Genomic DNA, 25,510 nt, shown 5'->3' on the forward strand with positions numbered 1-25,510 from the left:
TGTTGAGCTATGGCACTATGCCAGTATTGATGTGTACAGAGACCTGATTTACTTGATGCTTGATGTGAGCTTATAAGCATGCTGAAAATGATCTTGCTATTGAAGTAAATGATTAAGTGATGATCTATTATGAATATGCATGATCTTGGACAGTTGTGCTGGAGTGCACAAAGTGGTGCCTTGCTTATTTCTTGAATATGATCTAGTTGCAATTAGCAAATAGAAATGATTTATTTATGCAAGGTTAGTTTTTATTGGTGGATCTGGCTTTCCTTTTTGTTTGATAGTTATAAACTGATAAGAACAGATCTGGCTCAACCCTGTAGCCTTGCCAATGATGCACAGGCTGAGGCACCAATTTAAAATAAGAACAGATACTATTGATGACTTAAAATTCTCTGTGATGATTCTTGCATAGCATCTCTATGCAGATCTGAGAGAAAATCCATCTCTCCATCCTCCTAGATGAAAATCTGGTTGAAGGGTGGTTTGATGATGTGTTGTGTATTCTTCTTTTTCCCCTCATGATCATGCGAAAGCTAAGAACAGATGCTACATGATCTATTTATCCGATTATTGGATTTCTACCTGATGCACTTTGTAGATAAATAGCTGGTGCTTCAGGCTTCTGACATATGCTGCTTCTTGTAGCATGCCTTCTCCTCCTCACTTCTTGATCTGCCTCATATGGATCTAGTTTCTATTCTCAGATATATGGGTGGGTGCTTGTTGTTCTTGTGGTATGCTTTGGTGAAGCCTGAGCCAAATGGTTTGGCTAGCTGTGGATGTGTTGTTTATATAGTGTTGGCTATTTGCTGTGAGGGTGACAACACACAGTTTGCATGTGTTGAGTATGATGCTTGCAAGTGACATCATGTGATTGTTCAAGTTTCAATGTTGGTTACTTTCCACCTGGTGCAAGCTTTGATTGATGCCTTCCTTATCCATGTGTAGTACTATTTTCTTTTCTCTCTTATCCATCCAGTGACCTGGTGGGCTTCAGCTAATGCTCATGCTTAATCATGTGGGCCTTTATTTTGGAATACCGCCAAGTGTATTACTTGCTGGTATATGACATTGCATTTGTGGTTTAATTCATATGGCTTAATTATGTATGGCTTACTCCCAGACCTGGAAGCAATTAAGCTTTGCTTACCCAGCAAATGACTTTAAAATATTTGAGTAAGATCATTATGACTTTTCTATGTCACAAATGATCTCTTTTGATGAATTTGTGGGTTTTAAGGAAACAAGCTAGATTAGAGGGAACTTATTTGTTGCATTGTTGCCTGTCTAGAAAAAAAAATGGATCATGCCCATGTTGCCTTAGTCTCATGTTGCCTTCATGCTCAGAGTTGCCTCTCCTGATCCAAGTGTCGTCCAATTGTCCCTTAAATGATCCATTTGACCCTAATGTTGCCTAAGTAATTGTTTCTCCCTCTAATCGGAATTTGGGTGTTAGGTCAAGTTCCTAATACCCAGTAGATAGTTTCCAATATTTAACATTGCCTCACCAAAGGTGAGGCAAACATTTTAACATTAACCCCATTTCTTTATCTTTGTTGTTTCTTTTGCAGGGAAGAGGAAACAAGAATATCAAGATTAGATTTAGGATTTAATCTTTATTATTTTGGCAATCCTCTATTTCTTTTCCAACATGTAATATTCCATAAATGTTGTAAGGAAATACTTATGTGAAACATTATTTGTAATATTTATCCTCATTTATAATTATATTTACTTTGTATTTATATAATTGTTTAGAATTTAGATTCCAATTCAAATTCCAATTCAAATTCTTATTTGAATTATGTCTTTCATAATTGAATTTGAATTCAAACTATTTCCCTCGAAAACATAATAAATCAACAAAGGTCATGTCGAAATTTATCGCACTTGTGCCGATGACATACATCAATTCCATCGACACAAGAGAAACCTCGATCACTTTGTGTTTTAGATGAACGCGCGAAAATTCCCCGGATTCTCTATGCATGAATGCAATGCACACTCTCGTGTTCTCTCTTTTTCTTGCCTCTAAACCTGGGATATTATAGATCGGGATATCGAGTTTATCATCGAGTTAATCCCTGGAACCGGCCCTATAGCCCAGAGAGCCTATAGCATGAACCCGGCAGAATTAGTGGAACTGAAGAAGCAACTGGATGATATGCTATTCAAAGGTCTGATTCAACCAAGTGCGTCTCCTTGGAGATCACCAGTTTTGTTTGTGGATAAGAAGGACGCTGCCACTCGTTTGGTTACGGACTATCGTAAGCTTAACGATGTCACCATCAAGAATAAGTATCCGTTGCCCAAGATCGAAGATCTGTTTGACCAGCTGACCGGAGCCCAAGTATTCTCGAAGATTGATCTGCGGACAGGATACCATCAGCTGAAGATTCGTGCCACCGATATCCCCAAAACTGCCTTTACCACCCGATATGGATTGTACGAGTACAATGTCATGTCATTTGGATTGACCAATGCCCCCGCTTATTTCATGAATCTCATGAATAAGATCTTTATGAACTTCCTAGACAAGTTTGTCGTTGTCTTCATCGACGACATCCTCATCTACTCCAAGTCCGAAGAAGAACATGAGCAACATTTGGAAGTGGTCCTAGATACCCTTCGGGAGCATCAATTGTATGCCAAGTTCAGCAAGTGTGAGTTCTGGTTGAAAGAAGTAGGATTCTTGGGTCATATCTTGTCTGCCGGAGGAATTGCCGTTGACCCCGCAAAAATCAAGACTGTTGAAGAATGGAAAGCCCCAACCACGCAGACCGAAGTCCGTGCATTTCTCGGATTGGCGGGATATTACCGCCGGTTCGTTGAAGGATTCTCGAGCATAGCAAGACCGATGACTCAGTTGTTGAAGAAGGACCGGAAGTTCGAGTGGACTGACAAGTGTGAAGAGAGCTTTCAACAGCTCAAGAGCAGATTGACATCAGCCCCAATACTGGTTATGCCGGACATTACCAAGCCATTCGATGTGTACTGTGATGCCTCCAAGATTGGTCTTGGATGTGTGCTGATGCAAGAAGGCAAAGTGATATCTTACCTATCAAGACAGCTGAAGCAACATGAACAGAACTATCCAACCCATGACTTAGAGCTAGCAGCCGTGGTTTTAGCCCTGAAAGTATGGCGTCATTACCTCATGGGTAATCGATGCGAGGTTTACTCGGATCACAAGAGCCTGAAGTATATCTTCACTCAGAAGGAGCTGAACATGAGGCAGCGCAGATGGATAGAGTTAATCAAGGATTACGACATGGAAATCCACTATCACCCCGGCAAGGCCAATGTGGTAGCGGATGCTCTGAGTAGACTGCCGTGTCAGTTGAACTCCATGTTTGCAAGTGAGCAACCTAGCCTGTTTCAAGAGTTTGAACAGTTTAGACTCGAACTGGTTAGCGAAGGATATCTCGCCAGCATTGAACTCCAACCTACCCTGATTAGTCAGATCAAGGAAGCTCACAAAGGAAATGCTAGCATTGACGGGATCAAGAGCCAAATAGCTGTGGGAAAGGCACCGGGATTCACCGTAGATGAAGAAGGAGTGCTATGGTACAACGGATGCCTTTGCGTGCCGTCAGACTCAGAGTTGAAGCAAGTTATTCTGAAAGAAGCTCACGACACCCTTTACTCCATTCATCCCGGAGGAACCAAGATGTACCAAGATTTGAAGGAACAATTTTGGTGGCATGGAATGAAGAGAGAAATTGGAAGCTACATCGCCAAATGTGACATCTGTCAAAGAATCAAAGCAGAACATCAACGCCCCGCAGGACTGTTGCAACCCCTACAGATTCCCGAATGGAAGTGGGATTCCGTAGGAATGGACTTCATTACCGGACTGCCCAAATCTAGTAAAGGAAATGATTCCATTTGGGTAGTGGTCGACAGACTGACCAAAGTCGCCCACTTCATCCCCGTCAAGACCACCTATCAAGGACCGAGACTCGCCGAGTTATATATCTCAAGGATAGTCAGCTTGCACGGAACCCCGAAGTCGATAGTATCCGATAGAGGATCCCAATTCACCTCCAGATTCTGGCAGAAAGTACATGAAGGACTCGGAACCCGTCTGAATTTCAGCACCGCCTATCACCCGCAGACAGATGGACAGACTGAACGAGTCAACCAGATACTGGAAGATATGTTGAGAGCATGTGTGCTAGAGTATGGATCTAAGTGGGAAGATTGCCTGCCGTACGCAGAATTCTCGTACAACAACAGCTACCAAGCCAGCTTGCAGATGGCCCCCTTTGAAGCACTGTACGGAAGGAAGTGCCGTACCCCTCTGAATTGGTCGGAAGTCGGAGAGAGTCAAGTCTTTGGACCAGATATTCTCCGAGAAGCTGAAGAGAAGGTTCACAAGATCCGCGAGTACCTCAAGACAGCCCAATCAAGACAGAAGAGCTACGCCGACAAGAGACGCCGAGAGATGACCTTCGAGATCGGAGATTTCGTATATCTCAAAGTGTCCCCCCTTAAAGGAATGCAGAGATTCCATCTTAGAGGGAAGCTTGCACCCCGATATGTCGGACCTTTCAAAGTCCTGAGCCGCCGAGGAGAAGTATCCTATCAACTGGTGTTACCAGAAGAAATGGCAGCGGTGCACAATGTGTTTCACATCTCGTTACTCCGGAAGTGCTTAGAGGTACCTGAGAAAACCGAGGTTTTCAAGAACATCGATCACCGAGCTGTGGATATCAACTCAGATCTGACATACCGCGAAGTACCTATTCGCATCTTGGAAGAAGCTTTCAGAACCACCCGTACCCGAAGTATCAAGTTTCTGAAGATCCAATGGAGTAATCACACCGAGGAAGAAGCCACTTGGGAGAGAGAAGACTTCATGAGGACTGAGTACCCAGATCTCTTTAGTACCTAGTTTTCTCTCAGATCTCGGGACGAGATCTTTTGTAAGGGGGAAGGGTTTGTAACATCCCAAGTTTCAACAATAATAATCAAGAAAGAAAATTTCCCAAACTCAAAATTTGCAATTAACAAAAACTTTTTCTATGCATATAGTGCCACATATAGTTTCATGCATTTGAGTGAATTTCTTTTGTGCAATTGCCATGATGAGTGTTAGTATGTTGATCAATTGCTATTAAACCCTAAACCAAGATCATCTAACCCTCATTTGAGAAAAATAGAAGAAATGGGAAACAACTCTCTTCTCACTCACATACACATTAGGCCAAATTGCAAATCTTCATCTAAGACCATAATTGCTTGCTCTCTTGCTTGTAGAATACTTAGATATGATAAAATAACACAATTGTATCAATGAAGCAAGAATCAAATCAAAGGAAATCTCAAAACCTTCACACATATGATAATGGCCATATGTCACTTTTATATTTTCTTCACCACTTTGCACCCTCCTATCTCTTTATTCCTAAACTAAAATTGGTCAACCATTGCTATGTCATCCAAGACCATGTCAAGGTGAGTAACTTTCATGTTGACCACCATTGCTAGAGTTGACTAGGTTGACCAGAAATGATGTGTCAAAATGGAACCCGAAAATAGAAACAAGATCATCTCAAATTTGAAATTCTGCAAATCAAATCCAAAATGAATACCACCACCACCAATCCTTCACTTTAATTATATAAATGAGATTCACCAAAAAGAAAACCAAAATTCAACCAAAATGTTCATGCGGGCATTGTGTCGAACACTTGGCAGACATAAATCTAGAATTGTGTTACATGCTATTACCCGATGGATTTTGGCCTAAACCGATTCTATCTCGTGATCATTAGCTCTCTCTATGATCCCTGCATCTAGCCCAGTACTTGCCTTGGTCGATTAAAGCAGAAAAGTGAGGAGAAAGCCACCATGCCATGCACACCCGGCCACCTTTGGCATCTCTCCCTCTGGCCACCATCTCGCCCTTTCTCCTTGTCCTGGAGCATCTCTGCAGTTCAAGGACGCCGACGGTACACGCCCCAGCAACGCCAAGCCACGGCATTGGCCAGACGAGCCGCGTCCAAAACCCTGCCCGTGCACGCCAGGCACGAGGTGAGCGCGCTCTGGACGCGCCAGAGCGTCGCGCGATCGAGCACCCCCGTCCTTCCCCTGCATCCCTACGCCTACGTCGAACATCGCCTCCCCGCCCTCTACACGCTAGACAACACCAGTAGCCTGCCCCTGCTCCGTCGCCGTCGTCCTCGACCAAAGCATGCCGCACGCCCTGCCGCACTCCCTGCAAGCTTGTGAGCAATCCCGTCGTCCTTTTCTCTACGCCAATGCATGTTGAGCATCGCCAGGACACCACCTATCTCTAGTCGTCCTTCACTTGCCCCTTCGCTCGCCAGAAGCGCCACGCCATGGCCGCTCCTCCACAGCACCCCACGGCCAACTCCGCCCGCTATAAATAGAGACGATTGGCCCTCCATTTCTTCACACAACTCGCTCCCCTCTCCTCACTGATCCTCCTCCCCCAGTCAATTTCACCCCACCTCGCCGGAGTAGCCCGAATCGAGAGCTCGAAGCCGCCGGAGCCCGCGGAAGCTCTGCATCGCCTGGAGCCTCGCCAAGCTCCGCCGCTGCACCAGGCGCTTCCCCATCTTCTTCCACTTCACCGAGCAGCCTGCCCACCCTCTCCGACAGCCTGGTACTCCCTCTGACCCCCTAGGCTCGCCGCCAGTGAGCCCGTCGCGCGTCGGAGACGACGATGCTCACACGCCGTCGGATTCTGTTCTAACCCTACGGTCTAGATCACGCGTACCGTTTCGCTGTTTTAAAGCTCACTGACGGGTGGCCCCCACTCGTCAGGGCGGCCCAAGCGCACCAGTTGCTAGATGGGCTGCGCAGTGTTTTTCAAACCCGTTTCGGCCCAGTAGCATTTCCCGCCTAGCCCACAAATTCAAAATTAGATTTAATAATTATTCAAATGTGCTGCAGATGCTTTAGTAAATTTTGAATAGTTTGAAATCTACCAAACCAAATTTAGCAAACTTTATACCGTTGGAAAGCCCATGAAATTATCTAACTAATGCCACTGGTCCCACCTCCAAATTAAAAGTAGAATTAATCTGATAAAAATAACAAGACAGAGACTTTTGCAACTTGAAACTTTATTTAAATTTTAACCATAATTGATTTTGAATTGATTCCAACTCTAATAAATCACAAATGATGTCCTCTAATTGATTATGCAATAATATAGACATGTTATTTGTATGATCATGGACTAGATCAAAATAGTGGCTATGTAGCCATTACTAGTGCATTTAAATTGTGGAATTCAAATACTACAAATAATATGAGAGCTACTCTCTCATTTAAATCTTGATCCTAGGTAATATAACCAGGGGAAAAGACCTTAGGCTAATGAACCTCTGATTAGTATTACTTAGAGATTTTAATTCATTTAAATGTTAGTATTAAACTATGTGAAGTATAACACTTCAATTAAATTATACTCACATATAATAGATATGGGATGTTGACTTTGATCAACCTATATTTCATACCTGATTATTATATGAGGAGATTAAATCTTAATAGGATTTAATGAGAGGAAGTTATTTTCTCTAAAGATCTAAATAGCAATTAAAGAAATAAGAATAATGAGAGGAAATTATTTTCTCTTAAATAAATAACCAACCCCTTTAATCCACCATGCTATGAGTAAGATGTTGCTAGGATTAGTGTGTGAATCTTTGGTGTGTTATAGACTAGTATGTGAGCTTGGTTTAGTATTTATACCTCGTATTCGTATATAGACGCTAGTAACGAGGAGTATCAAGAGGAGGAAGCCTGCTCCCAGAAAGAAGAGGAGAACTTTGACAACTACCCTGCTCAAGGCAAGCTAACTCTTGCTAAACACAAGTGCTTAGCTCTACAAGAGCAAGGCACCATCACACTTTATATTATGTCTTACCTATCCCATGTTTTTACTTTACATTTACTTTCGCTTATTTATTTCAAAGTACTTTTTGATTTATGATTCACTTGGTCTAGAGTAGAACAATATTTAAAGTTAACTTAGCACAAATCAAAGCTAGATAGCACCCCTCATGAAATAGTTGCTAGTGCTAATCAAGTAAAATTGACTACTCTAGATGGGAACATGGTGAAGTGAAATGACTTTGAAAGAATGTAAAGTTGAAGGTGAATATGAACAAGAGAAGATGGTGATTTTTGATAAAACTGATGATTGGGTTTGAATGCGATACCCTTCCAATTATACGAGTACCCCCACAATACCTGATTATGGGTAGGGCTTAACTAGAAACTTGTGTATTTTAGTATGGGTTCCCTCTAAACAAGCATCATAGGGGTTACGCCGAGGCTGCCTCCGTTAAGTGTGGAACGATGTTAAAATGAGGTGAATGTACGGCCCAAGCCCTGTGTAGTTCCCGGGTTAACTGCGGTTTTCACCGGGAGGCCAAGCTCATGGGGAGAGGTGCTCATACTAGCATATATAAGTGAAAGGTTATGGTTGATGATCCACGTACTGTGTTACGATGATTCGAGGTTATCCTCGACGGATGAAATCAAAAGTTGTGGCACAAGAGTACAACCTCTGCAGAGTGTTAAACCTATTCGAATAGCCGTGTCCACGGTTACGGACGATTGGAAAGACCATACTATCTCCATTATCATAATTTTGATTCTAAAAAGGAATGATGAATTGAAAGGTGACATTGAGGTGAATCACAATGAGTTGTGGGAATGACACTAATGTTCCCCCTTGAGTTAGTCTAGCACATGATAAGGCTTTACTAAATGTTTATCAAACTAAAACTTGGCTTTATGTAAATAAACCTAGAGCTTAGCATCCATTACTATACTTAATAAGTAATTACTTTAGTGTTAGTTTGCGAGTACTTTAAAAGTACTCATGGCTTTGCCCTAGCTATTCAAATGCCAGACTTTGAAGGAGAGCAACAGTATCAGGATGACGGACAGCAGGACGTCTACGATAACTAGGATCGTCTTCTAACGTCAAGCGTTGCCTGTGGAATAGATAGTCCACTACTACTTCGCTTCCGCTACTATTTGTGTTGTTGAACAATATATTTGTGTAATATTGGATCATATGATCTATGGTTGTAAGACAATATGTGTTGTAATAAATGATGACTCTATGCTACTTACTATTATGTCTCGCAAAAACATTATTCCTGGGATTGCGATGGACGACATAATAGGCATCTGGATTTAAAAACCCGGGTGTTGACAACTTGGAGGTAAGATCATTAAACAATGCATATCATGATGAAATAATAACATGTTCAGATCTGAGATCATGGCACTCGGGCCCTAGTGACAAGCATTAAGCATAACAAGTTGCAACAATATCATCAAAGTACCAATTACGGACACTAGGCACTATGCCCTAACAATCTTATGCTATTACATGACCAATCTCATCCAATCCCTACCATCCCCTTCAGCCTACAGCGAGGGAATTACTCACACATGGATGGGGGAAACATTGCTGGGCGATGGAGAGGCGTCGGTGATGATGATGGCGATGATCTCCTCCAATTCCCCGTCCCGGCGGAGTGCCAGAACGGAGTTTCTGGTCCCCGAGACGGAGTTTCGCGATGTGGCGGCGTTCTGGAGGGTTTCTGGTGACTTCGACTTCGTGCCTCGCGTTTTTAGATCGAAACCTTTAAGTAGTCCAGAGGAGGGCGTCGGAGGCCAGCCGAGGGGGCCACACACTAGGGCGGCGCGCCCCCCTCCTGGGCCGCGCGCCCCCCTCCTGGGCCGCGCCGGCCTAGTGTGTGGGGCCCTCGGGCCTCCACCTGGCTTGCCCTTCTGGCTCCGTGAGTCTTCTGGTAAAATAGGCCCTTTGGTATAAATTCCGAGGATTTTCCCGAAAGTTGAATTTCTGCACAAAAACAAGACACCAGAGCAATTCTGCTGAAAACAGCGTTAGTCCGTGTTAGTTGTATCCAAAATACACAAATTAGAGTCAAAACAATAGCAAAAGTGTTCGGGGAAGTAGATACGTTTTGGACGTATCAAGGTGAAGCGACTGACGTCGCAGGTAAAAGAGGTGATACGTCTCCAACGTATCTATAATTTCTGATGTTCCATGCTAGTTTTATGACAATACCTACATGTTTTGCTCACACTTTATAATGATTTTATGCATTTTCCGGGACTAACCTATTAACAAGGTGCCGAGGTGCCAGTTCCTGTTTTCTGCTGTTTTTGGTTCCAGAAAAGTTGTTCGGGCATATTCTCGGAATTCGACGAAACAAAAGCCAAACATCTTATTTCACCGGAAGGTTCCAGAAGTCCGAAGGGGAGACGAAGATGGGCCAGGGGGCCCCCAGACCATACCTAGGCGCGGGCCACCCCTTGGCCGCGCCACCAGGTGGTGTGGGCCCCTCGGGACCCCTCTGACGCCGCCCTTCCGCCTATATATTCCTCGCGATGTGAAAACTCTGTAACAATCGATCATATTCCAGAAAGACTCCAGGGGCGCCACCGCCATCGCGAAACTTTGTTTCGGGGGATAGAATCTCTATTCCGGCACGCCACCGGGACGGGGAAGTGCCCCCGGAAGCCATCTCCATCGACGCCACTGCCTCCATCATGCTCCGTGAGTAGTTCCCCCATGGACTACGGGTTCTAGCAGTAGCTACTTGGTACTCTCTCTCCCATGTACTTCAATACAATGATCTCATGAGCTGTCTTATATGATTGAGATCCATCTGATGTAATCGGTGTTGTGTTTGTTGGGATCCGATGAATTGTTATATTATCATCAGTCTATCTATAAGTTTGTGAAGTTATTGTTGCTGCAATCTTGTTGTGTTTAATGCTTGTCACTAGTGCACGAGTGGCATGATCTTAGATTTAAGCAACTTGGCCCTGGGTACTTTCGAGTGGAATGAGTAATGAGCCTACATGGCATCGAAGCACCAAAATACATGCTCAAGTTAAATACTCCCTTTGCGTCATATATTGATGGCCAAAATGACTAATGAGGTGATAGTGCGAAATAATCAATTTTTATTTGTAGTATTTCATGATGCAACATGACAAGATATTGCATCTACATGTAGGTAGGCGTCAGTGCATCACTGCTACTACTGTTGGAAGAACAGTAGCTTAATTAAGTTAGATAAATGATTACATCAATTGTGTATCTACTTCTGTTCGAAGAAAATTGATATGAATGCACTGCACATATGACATGAGTACATTCATACTCTTTTCACACACACAAAAGAATGTACTCATACTCAAGTAGTATTTCTCATCGTTGCTGCTACAGAAAATAGATTAACAAACGTGAACAAAATCTGTTGCATGTCTATCTTGATAGTAGAGAACCAGAAAACATGATTGTATACTTACAATGACAAGAACTTATTTGGAATCTAAGTTGAGTAGCATGAGGTTTAGGTACTCGTATTCAAGGGGCATGAGATTTTCAACTTGTTATTTGTCAAGCATATAGCTCATATTTGCCTCACATTAACTTTAACCATTCAAGATGCTTATGATAGGGACAATGAGAGCTCAAAGCTAATGAGTACTGGTACGTCTCCAACGTATCTATAATTTCTGATGTTCCATGCTAGTTTTATGACAATACCTACATGTTTTGCTCACACTTTATAATGATTTTATGCATTTCCCGGAACTAACCTATTAACAAGATGCCGAAGTGCCAGTTCCTATTTTCTGCTGTTTTTGGTTCCAGAAAGGCTGTTCGGGCAATATTCTCAGAATTCGACGAAACAAAAGCCAAACATCTTATTTCACCGAGATGGACCAGAACACCGAAGGGGAGACGGAGAGGAGGCCCAGGGCCCCCAGACCACAGGGCGGCGCGGCCTAGAGGGGGGCGCGCCCAGGTGTGGTGTGGCCCCCCCAGGAACCCCTTTGCGCCGCCTCTTCGCCTATATTATCCCTCGCGACGTGAAAACCCTACACCAATTGACGAAACTCCAGAAAGACTCCAGGGGCGCCGCCGCCATCGCGAAACTCCAATTCGGGGGACAAAATCTCTGTTCCGGCACGCCGCCGGGACGGGGAAGTGCCCCCGGAAGCCATCTCCATCGACGCCACCGCCTCCATCATGCTCCGTGAGTAGTTCCCCCATGGACTACGGGTTCTAGCAGTAGCTACTTGGTACTCTCTCTCCCATGTACTTCAATACAATGATCTCATGAGCTGTCTTATATGATTGAGATCCATCAGATGTAATCGGTGTTGTGTTTGTTGGGATCCGATGAATTGTTATATTATCATCAGTCTATCTATAAGTTTGTGAAGTTATTGTTGCTGCAATCTTGTTGTGTTTAATGCTTGTCACTAGTGCACGAGTGGCATGATCTTAGATTTAAGCTCTATACTTATTGCTTAGATTGTATCTACAAGTTGTATGCACATGTCTATGTCCGGAACCCGAGGCCCCAGAGTGACAGCAACTGGGATAACTGGAGGGGATGGCTTAGATATGAGATCACATGTTTTCACCAAGTGTTAATGCTTTGCTCCGGTGCTCTATTAAAAGGAGTACCTTAATTACCAGTAGATTCCCTTGTGGCCCGGCTGCCACCGGCTGGTAGGACAAAAGATGTTATGCAAGTTTCTCATTGCGAGCACGTATGACTATATATGGAAAACATGCCTACATGATTAATAAATTGATGTTCTATCTTAATGCCTACTTGTCACTTGTTATTGGAGAGTTACCACTAGTGTAGATAGCTGGGAACCCCGGTCCATCTCTCATCATCATATACTCGTTCCTATATGACATTGGAAGTAGTATCAACTATTTTCTGGTGCCATTGCCTCTGTGTTACTGTTACTGCTGTTGTGTTACTATTACTATTGCTCTCATATTACTACTGCTTTCACATCACCCCTGTTACTAGTGCTATTCCAGGTGCAGCTGAATTGACAACTCAGTTGTTAAGGCTTATAAGTATTCTTTACCTCCCCTTGTGTCGAATCAATAAATTTGGGTTTTACTTCCCTCGAAGACTATTGCGATCCCCTATACTTGTGGGTTATCAAGGCTATTTTCTGGCACCGTTGCCGGGGAGGCATAGCTCTACTCATAAGTTCACCTGGGAGTTTACTCTACCTCTCTCTCTGTTTTTATTTTATTTTATTTTGTTTTGCTTAGTTTACTTTTGTCTAGTTTATTTGTGCTTAGTTTATTTCTGTCTAGTATTATTTTGCTTAGTTTACTTTTGTCTAGTTTGTTTTTGTCTCGTTTCATTTTTCTTATATACCCGAAAATCCATAAAAATTTGAAAAACCAAAAAATTAAAAACTGTTGTTATGGAAGAACCCATAACCATGTTGGAGCTTATAGAATTATATAATAATTATAGAGAATCAAGAAAGGGTGAAGTCATGAGTGCTGTGTTAAAAAAATTGAATATAATTGCTAAAATCTTTCTTAAACGCCATGATATAAACTGTTGTTCTCAACAGGATACTAAATATTTTAAATTCCAATGTTGCTTTAGTGAAGAAGTTTTAATTATGAACTATAATTTGAATAACTATATTCATTTTGGGTTCGAAGAGGTAGAACAATTTGTTTTATTTATGGGAGCCTCTGAGATAGAATCCTTCATGTCTAAAAATTATGAAACTTGTGTTGCTTGTAAGGACCTTAAAGATTATGTCTCTTCTATCCTTAATTTTTGCATAGAAAGTTACAGCGATAATCCTTATATCATTGATTGTAAAGAGAGACTCATTAATGCACAAGAATGCACTCACAATTTGCAGGAACCTGTGAAAGAAGAAATTGATGAACCTGAAAGCTCATTGGATGAAAAAGAGGAGGAAATTGATGAACCTGAAAGCTCATTGGATGAAAAAGAGGAGGAGAGTGATGAACTAAAGGAGGAAGAATGGATTAGCTACCCATGCCAACCTTCTAATGAGAGTAACTCTTTATCTCTTACACTATTTGATTGTCCTCCATGCTTACCAAAGGAGGGTGAATGTTATGTTCCTGTGGATTCTCTTGAAATATTTCCTATGAGTAAAACTTGTGAGAATAATTATGCTACTGTTATCTATGATAATACATGCTATTTTGATAAATCTTATGATAATGCTTTGTTTGTGCCTGATATCGAAATGCATGGTACTAAAGAGTTTTGCTTGGCAAATGTTTATGATAAAGCTCTAGATGATGGTCCTATGTTACTTGATAATATTAATTGTACTACTAATTAAAATGGGATTGAAGAAGTCTTGACTTTATCTAGGAGTCTCATATCTCTTGAGATTGATCAATCATCTTGTTATATTATTGATAAAAGTGGGTTTGAAAGTTTTAATCCCATTATTTTTGAGCTTGATAAAAATTATGTGTTTATGGATCATGAAAAACATGCTGCATGTGATAGTTATATTCTTGAGTTTATTCATGAAGCTACTGAAAATTATTATGAGAGAGGAAAATATGGTTGTAGAAATTTGCATGGTACTAAAACACCTCTCTATATGCTGAACTTTTGAAGTTACTCTTGTTTTATCTTCCTATGCTTGTCACTTTGTTCTTCATGAATTTATTGGTGTACAAGATTCCTATGCATAGGAAGTGGGTTAGACTTAAATGTGTTTTGAATTTGCTTCTTGATGCTCTCTTTTGCTTCAACTCTTATTTCTTGCGAGAGCATCATTAAAATTACTGAGCCCATCTTAATGGCTATAAAGAAAGCACTTCTTGGGAGATAACCCATGTTTTTATTTTGCTACTGTTTTGTTGTGTCTTGGAAGTTGTTACTACTGTAGCAACCTCTCCTTATCTTTATTTTATTGCATTGTTGTGCCAAGTAAAGTCTCTAATAGGAAGTTGATACTAGATTTGGATTTCTGCGCAGAAACAGATTTTTAGCTGTCACAAATTTGAGTAGGTCTCTCTGTAGGAGAACCTAAAAATTCTGCCAATTTTCATGCGTGTTCCTCAGATATGTACGCAACTTTCATTAGTTTTGAATTTTCTTATTTGAGCAACGGAAGTACCTCTAAAAAATTCGTCTTTACTGGCTGTTCTGTTTTGGCAGATTCTGTCTCTGTTTTTTGCATTGTTTCTTGTGGACTTTAAGTAAGGCTTTCTAGACGTGGAGAGCTGTAGCCAATGTTTTATTGAGTTCTTGCAATGTGTCACTACAGGACTAAAGTGGATTAAAGTTTTTTGAGTACTAACCCCTCTAATGAAGTTTATGAGAAGTTTGGTGTGGCAGAAGTTTTCAAGGGTCAAGAGAGGAGGATGATATATGATCAAGAAGAGTGAAAAGTCTAAGCTTGGGGATGCCCGTGGTTCATCCCTGCATATTTCAAGAAAACTCAAGCGTCTAAGCTTGGGGATGCCCAAGGCATCCCCTTCTTCATCGACAACATATCAGGTCACCTCTAGTGAAACTATATTTTTATTCCGTCACATCTTATGTCCTTTACTTGGAGCGTCTGTGTGCTTTTATTTTTGTTTGTGTTTGAATAAGATCGGATCCTAGCAATCCTTTTGTGGGAGAGAGACACGCTCCGCTTTTTCATATGAACACTGGTGTTCTTCATTTTACTTTTAATATTCATGGCGAAAGTTGGAAGCTACTGCATTTATTGTTATTTGGTTGGAAACAGAAAATGCTTCATATTGTTGACACGCGTACAGCACGCGACCGTTGGGAACCCCAAGTGGAAGGTGTGATGCGTACAGCAGTAAGTTTCACTCAGTAAGAAACCAAGGTTTATCGAACCAGTAGGAGTCAAGAAGCACGTTGAAGGTTGATGGCAGCGGAGTGTAGTGCAGCGCAACACCAGGGATTCCGGCGCCAACGTGGAACCTGCACAACACAACCAAAGTACTTTGCCCCAACGTGAAAGTGAGGTTGTCAATCTCACCGGCTTGCTGTAACAAAGGATTAGATGTATAGTGTGGATGATGATGTTTGCAGAAAACAGTAAGAACAAGTATTGCAGTAGATTGTATTCGATGTAAAGAATGGACCGGGGTCCACAGTTCACTAGTGGTGTCTCTCCCATAAGAAATAGCATGTTGGGTGAACAAATTATAGTTGGGCAATTGACAAATAAAGATGGCATGACAATGCACATACATGTTATGATGAGTAGTGTGAGATTTAATTGGGCATTACGACAAAGTACATAGACCGCTATCCAGCATGCATCTATGCCTAAAAAGTCCACCTTCAGTTATCATCCGAACCCCTTCTAGTATTAAGTTGCAAACAACAGACAATTGCATTAAGTATGGTGCGTAATGTAATCAACAAATACATCCTTAGACATAGCATTGATGTTTTATCCCTAGTGGCAACAGCACATCCACAACCTTAGAACTTTCATCCTTTGTCCTGCATTTAGTGGAGGCATGAACCCACTATCAAGCATAAATACTCCCTCTTGGAGTTACAAGTAACGACTTGGCCAGAGCCACTACTAGCAACGGAGAGCATGCAAGATCATAAACAACACATAGATGATAGATTGATAATCAACATAACATAGCATTCAATATTCATCGGATCCCAACAAACACAACATGTAGCATTACAAATAGATGATCTTGATCATGTTAGGCAGCTCACAAGATCCAACAATGATAGCACAATTAGGAGAAGACGACCATCTAGCTACCGCTATGGACCCATAGTCCAGGGGTGAACTACTCACACATCACTCCGGAGGCAACCATGGCGGTGAAGAGTCCTCCGGGAGATGATTCCCCTCTCCGGCAGGGTGCCGGAGGCGATCTCCTGAATCCCCCGAGATGGGATTGGCGGCGGCGGCGTCTCTGGAAGGTTTTCCGTATCATGGCTCTCGGTACTGGAGTTATTATCGACGAAGGCTTAAGTAGGCGGAAGGGTAGGTCAGGGGGCGCCACGAGGGGCCCACACGCTAGGGCCGCGCGGCCAGAGCCTGGGCCGCGCCGCCCTAGTGTGGCGTCGCCTCGTCGCCCCACTTCGTATCTCCTCCGGTCTTCTGGAAGCTTCGTGGAAAAATAAGATCCTGGGCGTTGATTTCGTCCAATTCCGAGAATATTTCCTTACTAGGATTTTTGAAACCAAAAACACCAGAAAACAACAACTGGCTCTTCGGCATCTTGTTAATAGGTTAGTGCCGGAAAATGCATAAATATGACATAAAGTGTGTATAAAACATGTAGGTATTGTCATAAAACAAGCATGAAACATAAGAAATTATCGATACGTTGGAGACGTATCAGGATCCCAAGCTTAGTTCCTACTCGTCCCGAGTAGGTAAACGATAACAAAGATAATTTCTGAAGTGACATGCCATTATAATCTTGATCAATACTATTGTAAGCACATGTAATGAATGCAGCGATTCGAAGCAATGGTAAAGACAATGGTTAAACAATTGAATCATATAGCAAATACTTTTCATGAATAGTACTTTCAAGACAAGCATCAATAAGTCTTGCATAAGAGTTAACTCATAAAGCAATAAATTCAAAGTAAAGGCATTGAAGCAACACAAAGGAAGATTAAGTTTCAGCGGTTGCTTTCAACTTGTAACATGTATATCTCATGGATAATTGTCAATACAGAGTAATATGATGAATGCAAATATGCAAGTATGTAAGAATCAATGCACAGTTAACACAAGTGTTTGCTTCTAAGATGGAAGGAAGTAGGTAAACTGACTCAACATAAAAGTAAAAGAATGGCCCTTCGAAGAGGGAAGCATGGATTGCTATATTTGTGCTAGAGCTTTTATTTTTAAAACATAAAGAGAGCATAAAAGTAAATTTTGAGAGGTGTTTGTTGTTGTCAACGAATGGTAGTGGGTACTCTAACCCCTTGCCAGACAAACCTTCAAAGAGCGGCTCCCATGAAACATTTTTATTTTTGGGTGGCACTCCTTCCAACCTTGCTTTCACAAACCATGGCTAACCGAATCCTCGGGTGCCTGCCAACAATCTCATACCATGAAGGAGTGCCTTTTTATTTTAGTTTTGTTTAGATGACACTCCTCCCCACCTTTGCTTTCTCAAGCCATGGCTAACCGAATCCTCGGGTGCCGTCCAACAATCACATACCATGGAGGAGTGTCTATTTTTTTGTAAAATTATGAAGGTTAATTAATTTGGGACTGGGAATCCCATTGCCAGCTCTTTTTGCAAAATTATTGGATAAGCGGATGAAGCCACTAGTCCATTGGTGAAAGTTGCCCAACAAGATTGAAAGATAAACACCACATACTTCCTCATGAGCTATAAAACATTGACACAAATAAGGGATGATAAATTTTGAATTGTTTAAAGGTAGCACTCAAGCAATTTACTTTGGAATGGAGAGAAATACCATGTAGTAGGTAGGTATGGTGGACACAAATGGCATAATTTTTGGCTCAAGGATTTGGATGCACGAGAAGTAATCCCTCTCAATACAAGGCTTAGGCTAGCAAGGTTATTTGAAGCAAACACAAGTATGAACCGGTACAGCAAAACTCACATAAGAACATATTGCAAGCATTATAAGACTCTACACCGTCTTCCTTGTTGTTCAAACCCTTACTAGAAAATATCTAGACCTTAGAGAGACCAATCATGCAAACCAAATTTTAGCAAGCTCTATGTATTTCTTCACTAATAGGTGCAAAGTATATGATGCAAGAGCTTAAACATCATCTATATGAGCACAACAATTGCCAAGTATGAAATTATTCAAGACATTCTACCTATTACCACATGTAGCATTTCCCGTTTCCAACCATATAACAATTAGCGAAGCAGTTTCAACCTTCGCCATGAACATTATGAGTAAAGCTAAGGACATATTTGTCCATATGCAACAGTGGAGCGTTCTCTCTCCCACACAATGAATGCTAGGATCCAACTTTATTCAAACAAAACATAACAAAAACATAAAGACGCTCCAAGTAAAGCACATAAGATGTGATGGAATAAAAATGTAGTTTCACTAGAGGACCCTGATAATGTTGTCGATGAAGAAGGGGATGCCTTGGGCATCCCCAAGCTTAGATGCTTGAGTATTCTTGAAATATGCAGGGATGAACCACGGGGGCATCCCCAAGCTTAGAGCTTTCACTCTCCTTGATCATATTGTATCATCCTCCTCTCTTGATCCTTGAAAACTTCCTCCACACCAAACTCGAAACAAACTCATTAGAAGGTTAGTGCATAATCAAAATTCACATGTTCAGAGGTGACATAATCATTCTTAACACTTCTGGACATTGCACAAAGCTACTGAAAGTTAATGGAATAAAGAAATCCATCAAATATAGCAAAACAGGCAATGCGAAATAAAAGGCAGAATCTGTCAAAACAGAACAGTCCGTAAAGACGAATTTTTTAGGTGCACCAGACTTGCTCAAATGAAAATGCTCAAATTGAATGAAAGTTGCGTACATATCTGAGGATCACTCACGTAAATTGTCAGATTTTTCTGATTTACCTACAGAGACTACTGCTCAAATTCGTGACAGCAATAAATCTATTTCTGCGCAGTAATCCAAATCTAGTATGAACCTTACTATCAAAGACTTTACTTGGCACAACTATGCAAAAAAATTAAGATAATGAGAGGTTGCTACAGTAGTAACAACTTCCAAGACTCAAAAACAAAAGTGCAGAAGTAAAATCATGGGCTGTCTCCCATAAGCGCTTTTCTTTAACGCCTTTCAGCTAGGCGCAGAAAGTGTGTATCAAGTAACATCAAGAGACGAAGCATCAACATCATAATTTGTTCTAATGATAGAATCAAAAGGTAACTTCATTCTCTTTCTAGGGAAGTGTTCCATACCTTTCTTGAGAGGAAATTGATATTTAATATTACCTTCCTTCATATCAATAATGGCACCAACAGTTCTAAGAAAAGGTCTTCCCAATATAATGGGACAAGATGCATTGCATTCAATATCCAAGAAAACAAAATCAACGGGGACAAGGTTATTGTTAACCGTAATGCGAACATTATCAACCCTCCCCAAAGGTTTCTTTGTAGAATTATCAGCAAGATTAACATCCAAATAACAATTTTTCAATGGTGGCAAGTCAAGCATATTATAAATTTTCTTAGGCATAACGGAAATACTTGAACCAAGATCACATAAAGCATTACAATCAAAATAATTAACCTTCATCTTAATGATGTGCTCCCAACCATACTCTAACTTCCTAGGTATAGAAGCTTCACGATTTAATTTCTCTTCTCTAGCTTTAATGAGAGCATTTGTAATATGTTTCGTAAAGGCCAAATTTATAGCACTAGCATTAGGACTTTTAGCAAGTTTTTGTAAGAACTTTATAACTTCAGAGATATGACAATCATAAAAATCTAAACCATTATGATCTAAAGTAATGGGATCATTGTCCCCAACATTAGAAAAAATTTCAGTAGTTTTATCACAGGCAATTTCAGCAGTTTTAGCAGTTTCAGGCAGTTTTTCACGCTTTGCATTAGAAGTGGAAACATTGCCAACACCAATTATTTTACCATTGATAGTAGGAGGTGTAGGAACATGTGAAGCATTAGCATTATTAGTGGTGGTAATATTCCAAACCTTAGCTACATTATTATCTTTAGCATTTTCTTCTTTTTCCCACCTAGCACGCAATTCGGCCATCAATCTAATATTCTCATTAATTCTAATTTGGATGGCGTTTGCTGTAGCAAATAACTTAATATATTTATTTTCATTAGGCATAACTTTCGATTTCAAAAGATCAACATCAGCAGCAAGACTATCAACTTTAGAAGCAAGTATATCAATTTTCCCAAGCTTTTCTTCAACAGATGTGTTAAAAGCAGTTTGTGTACTAATAAATTCTTTAAGCATGGCTTCAAGTCCAGGGGGTGTATTCCTATTATTGTTGTAAGAATTCCCATAAGAATTACCATACCCGTTACCATTATTATAAGGATATGGCCTATAGTTGTTACTAGAATTGTTCCGATAAGCATTGTTGTTGAAATTATTATTTTTAATGAAGTTCACATCAACATGTTCTTCTTGGGAAACCAATGAAGCTAACAGAACATTATTAGGATCAACATTTGTCCTACCGTTCACAAGCATAGACATAATAGCATCAATCTTATCACTCAAGGAGGAGGTTTCTTCGACATAATTTACCTTCTTACCTTGTGGAGCTCTTTCCGTGTGCCATTCAGAGTAATTAATCATCATATTATCAAGAAGCTTTGTTGCGGCACCTAGAGTGATGGACATAAAAGTACCTCCAGCAGCTGAATCCAATAGGTTCCGCGAGGAAAAATTCAATCCTGCATAAAAGGTTTGGATGATCATCCAAGTAGTCAGTCCATGGGTTGGGCAATTGTTAACCAAAGATTTCATTCTTTCCCATGCTTGGGCAACATGCTCATTATCCAATTGCTTAAAATTCATTATGCTACTTCTCAAAGATATAATTTTAGCAGGAGGATAATATCTACCAATGAAAGCATCCTTACATTTAGTCCATGAATCAATACTATTCTTAGGCAGAGATAGCAACCAATCTTTAGCTCTTCCTCTTAATGAGAAAGGAAACAATTTTAATTTTATAATGTCACCATCTACATCCTTATACTTTTGCATTTCACATAGTTCAACAAAATTATTAAGATGGGCAGCAGCATCATCAGAACTAACACCAGAAAATTGCTCTCTCATAACAAGATTTAGTAAAGCAGGTTTAATTTCAAACAATTCTGCTGTAGTAGCAGGTGGAGCAATGGGTGTGCATAAGAAATCATTATTATTTGTGTTTGTGAAGTCACACAACTTAGTATTTTCAGGAGTACCCATTTTAGCAATAGTAAATAAAGCAAACTAGATAAAGTAAATGTGAGTAACTAATTTTTTTTGTGTTTTTAATATGGCAAACAAGACAGTAAATAAAGTAAAGCTATCAACTAATTTTTTTGTATTTTGATATAATGCAGCAAACAAAGAAGTAAATAAAATAAAGCAAGACAAAAACAAAGTAAAGAGATTGGAAGTGGAGACTCCCCTTGCAGCGTGTCTTGATCTCCCCGGCAACGGCGCCAGAAATTTAGCTTGACACGCGTACAACACGCGACCATTGGGAACCCCAAGTGGAAGGTGTGATGCATACAGCAGTAAGTTTCCCTCAGTAAGAAACCAAGGTTTATCGAACCAGTAGGAGTCAAGAAGCACGTTGAAGGTTGATGGCAGCGGAGTGTAGTGCGGCGCAACACCAGGGATTCCGGCGCCAACGTGGAACCTGCACAACACAACCAAAGTACTTTACCCCAATGTGACAGTGAGGTTGTCAATCTCACCGGCTTGCTGTAACAAAGGATTAGATGTATAATGTGGATGATGATGTTTGCAGAAAACAGTAAGAACAAGTATTGCAGTAGATTGTATTCGATGTAAAGAATGGACCGGGGTCCACAGTTCACTAGTGGTGTCTCTCCCATAAGAAATAGCATGTTGGGTGAACAAATTACAGTTGGGCAATTGACAAATAAAGATGGCATGACAATGCACATACATGTTATGATGAGTAGTGTGAGATTTAATTGGGCATTACGACAAAGTACATAGACCGCTATCCAGCATGCATCTATGCCTAAAAAGTCCACCTTCAGGTTATCATCCGAACCCCTTCCAGTATTAAGTTGCAAACAACAGACAATTGCATTAAGTATGGTGCGTAATGTAATCAACAAATACATCCTTAGACATAGCATTGATGTTTTATCCCTAGTGGCAACAGCACATCCACAACCTTAGAACTTTCTGTCACTGTCCCAGATTTAATGGAGGCATGAACCCACTATCGAGTATAAATACTCCCTCTTGGAGTTACAAGTAACGACTTGGCCAGAGCCACTACTAGCAACGGAGAGCATGCAAGATCATAAACAGCACATAGATGATAGATTGATAATCAACATAACATAGCATTCAATATTCATCGGATCCCAACAAACGCAACATGTAGCTTTACAAATAGATGATCTTGATCATGTTAGGCAGCTCACAAGATCCAACAATGATAGCACAATTAGGAGAAGACGACCATCTAGCTACTGCTATGGACCCATAGTCCAGGGGTGAACTACTCACACATCACTCCGGAGGCGACCATGGCGGTGAAGAGTCCTCCGGGAGATGATTCCCCTCTCCGGCAGGGTGCCGGAGGCGATCTCCTGAATCCCCCGAGATGGGATTGGCGGCGGCGGCGTCTCTGGAAGGTTTTCCGTATCGTGGCTCTCGGTACTGGAGTTATTATCGACGAAGGCTTAAGTAGGCAGAAGAGTAGGTCAGGGGGCGCCACGAGGGGCCCACACGCTAGGGCCGCGCGGCCAGGGCCTGGGCCGCGCCGCCCTAGTTTGGCGTCGCCTCGTCGCCCCACTTCGTATCTCCTCCGGTCTTCTGGAAGCTTCGTGGAAAAATAAGATCCTGGGCGTTGATTTCGTCCAATTCCGAGAATATTTCCTTACTAGGATTTCTGAAACCAAAAACAACAGAAAACAACAACTGGCTCTTCGGCATCTTGTTAATAGGTTAGTGCCGGAAAATGCATAAATATGACATAAAGTGTGTATAAAACATGTAGGTATTGTCATAAAACAAGCATGGAACATAAGAAATTATCGATACGTTGGAGACGTATCAATTGTCTTGAATAATTTGATAATTGGCAATTGTTTTGTGCTCTCAAGTAGATCATGATTAAGCTCTTGCATCATGTAGTTTAAACCTATTAGTGGAGAACTACCGTAGAGCTTGTTGAAATTGGTTTGCATGATTGGTCTCTCTAAGGTCTAGATATTTTCTGGTAAAAGTGTTTGAGCAACAAGGAAGACAGTGTAGAGTCTTATAATGCTTGCAATATGTTCTTATGTAAGTTTTGCTGTACCGGTTCATACTTGTGTTTGCTTCAAACAACCTTGCTAGCCAAAGCCTTGTACTGAGAGGGAATGCTTCTCGTGCATCCAAAACCTTGAGCCAAAACCTATGCCATTTGTGTCCACCATAACTACCTACTATGTGGTATTTTTCTGCCATTCCAAGTAAATACTTCATGTGCTACCTTTAAACAATTCAAAAGTTATCATCTCTTATTTGTGTCAATGTTTTATAGCTCATGAGGAAGTATGTGGTGTTTTATCTTTCAATCTTGTTGGGCAGACTTTCACCAATGGACTAGTGGCTTCATCCGCTTATCCAATAATTTTGCAAAAAGAGCTGGCAACGGGGTTCCCAGCCCCAATTAATCAACTTTCATTAATAATTCTCTTCACATGTTTTGCCCTGATTCATCAGTAAGCAACTTAATTTTGCAAATAGACACTTCTTCATGGTATGTGAAATGTTGGAAGGCACCCGAGGATTTGGTTAGCCATGGCTTGTGAAAGCAAAAGGTTGGGAGGAGTGTCATCCATAAATAAAACTAAAGTACATGTGTAAACAAAAGAGAAGAGGGATGATCTACCTTGCTGGTAGAGATAACGTCCTTCATGGGAGCCGCTCTTTGAAAGTTTGTTTGATGAGGGGGTTAGAGTGCCCACTACCATTCGTTGACAACAAAAACACCTCTCAAAACTTTACTTTTATGCTCTCTATATGATTTCAAAACTTAAAAAGCTCTAGCACATGATTTAATCCCTGCTTCCCTCTGCGAAGGGCCTTTCTTTTACTTTATGTTGAGTCAGTTTACCTACTTCTTTCCATCTTAGAAGCAAACACTTGTGTCAACTATGCATTGATTCTTACATACTTGCTTATTTGCATTCATCATATTACTTTGTGTTGACAATTATCCGTGACATATGCATGTTGAAAGTTGAAAGCAATTGTTGAAACTTAAATCTTCCTTTGTGTTGCTTCAGAACCTCTTATTAAGAATTTATTGCTTTATGAGTTAACTCTTATGCAAGACTTTTTGATGCTTGTCTTGAAAGTACTATTCATGAAAAGTTTTGCTATATGTTATCTATTTGTTAGCAAACTATAGATCATTGCCTTGAGTCACTTCATTCATCTCATATGCTTTACAATAGTATGATCAAGATTATGTAAGTAGCATGTCACTTCAGAAATTATTCTTTTTATCGTTTACCTACTCGAGGGCGAGTAGGAACTAAGCTTGGGGATGCTTGATACATCTCCAACGTATCTATAATTTCTGATGTTCCATGCTAGTTTTATGACAATACCTACATGTTTTGCTCACACTTTATAATGATTTTATGCATTTTCCGGGACTAACCTATTAACAAGGTGCCAGTTCCTGTTTTCTGCTGTTTTTGGTTCCAGAAAAGCTGTTCGGGCAATATTCTCGGAATTCGACGAAACAAAAGCCAAACATCTTATTTCACCGGAAGGTTCCAGAAGTCCGAAGGCGAGACGAAGATGGGCCAGGGGGCCCCCAGACCATACCTAGGCGTGGGCCACCCCTTGGCCGCGCCACCAGGTGGTTTGGCCCCCTCGGGACCCCTCTGACGCCGCCCTTCCGCCTATATATTCCTCGCGACGTGAA

Source organism: Lolium perenne, chromosome 4 (genome assembly GCF_019359855.2).
Source record: "Lolium perenne isolate Kyuss_39 chromosome 4, Kyuss_2.0, whole genome shotgun sequence".
Classification (NCBI taxonomy): Eukaryota; Viridiplantae; Streptophyta; class Magnoliopsida; order Poales; family Poaceae; genus Lolium; species Lolium perenne.